Here is a 1,252-nt window from a genome sequence, read left to right on the forward strand (position 1 = left end):
TCCTTCCTTTAGGTAAATCTTAGCTTTACATCCTTTTAGATGTCCCTTGGCTCCTCTGAAGACTTGACATCTGACAGACAACGTCACTAGAAAGAGGTACTTGATGCTCCTCCTTATACTACCAGCCACTCATGGCACCTTCCATTGTACCAGCTCAGGTGCTTTTATCCATGGAGTTTCAGATGTGAATGTTACTCCCTTCTGTCGGTATCAAACATATTGAGATTGTATAAATAATGTTAGAGATTACAGTTTTAGATTAGGCAAAAATGACCTTTTCTGCTTGGCTTCTATAGGTGCTAGACCACAATCTAAGACGATCAGTGATAAAACAATCAACACCGTCCTTTTCATTCTCATCAAAGCTCTTTTTACTTCTTTTAATATTATGCTGGAAGTCACAGTCATGCATTTCTCAATCCTGAACTGCCTTTTTGTTTTATCATGCTACTTGTGCTGTAAAGTTTTGCAGTTATGTACTGTTCTGACCAAAGTTTTTTCTCTTCGATTCTGTTCTATATTTCTCCGTCACGGATTCAGGGCAAATATTTTCTTCGTATACACAGCCTCTGTTTGGTTGTCATTAGCTTTCCGCCATACCTCTGATTTCTTCAGTTTTGTTCACGTTAAACTTCATACATCTTTTTATTCTTCTTGATGGTTTTCTTGATCTTCGTTCATGTGCTTCAGTATGATCTCTATAACTTAATAATCATGCTCATTTTCTTTGTAAAAAGTTTGAGTCTATTGTCAGACTTGCTGATCTTTGAAGTTTTCATTCTTTTGCTCTGTTTCGATATAAATATCATCCGTCAGCTGCGAGCAATATATTCTGAAATAGTAAACTAAAAAGTAACCTCTACTGCCATCTCTTTAACATTTATAAAGTTTGGCAGTCTCCTCAATCTCTCTCTCTCTCTCTCTCTCTCTCTCTCTCCAGGTTGGTTCCTACATTAACTTCCTTCAGAACCGTTACAGTTTTCACCACACAAGTATGTTATTTGTCAGTGAATTTAAGATTTTAATTGTTTCATGTTGGTTTATTTGAAGTCGACCTCGTTCGTTTTATCTTTTGGAAGATGTCACCCTAGGACTGTCCCTTTTTGCAGATTTCATTTTTTTTTTTCTGTTTTAAAAATGAATACCCACTCCAAAATGCCCTACTGCAGTCCCACGTACCCTTTTCTTGCTTACTTATGCACTGAAGTCTCACCTCGCAGATATGATGCGACACTTCACTGGAGGAATTCGT

This window comes from Coenobita brevimanus, chromosome 66 (genome assembly GCF_032717465.1).
Source record: "Coenobita brevimanus isolate Jiangsu-jjx chromosome 66, ASM3271746v2, whole genome shotgun sequence".
Taxonomy (NCBI): Eukaryota; Metazoa; Arthropoda; class Malacostraca; order Decapoda; family Coenobitidae; genus Coenobita; species Coenobita brevimanus.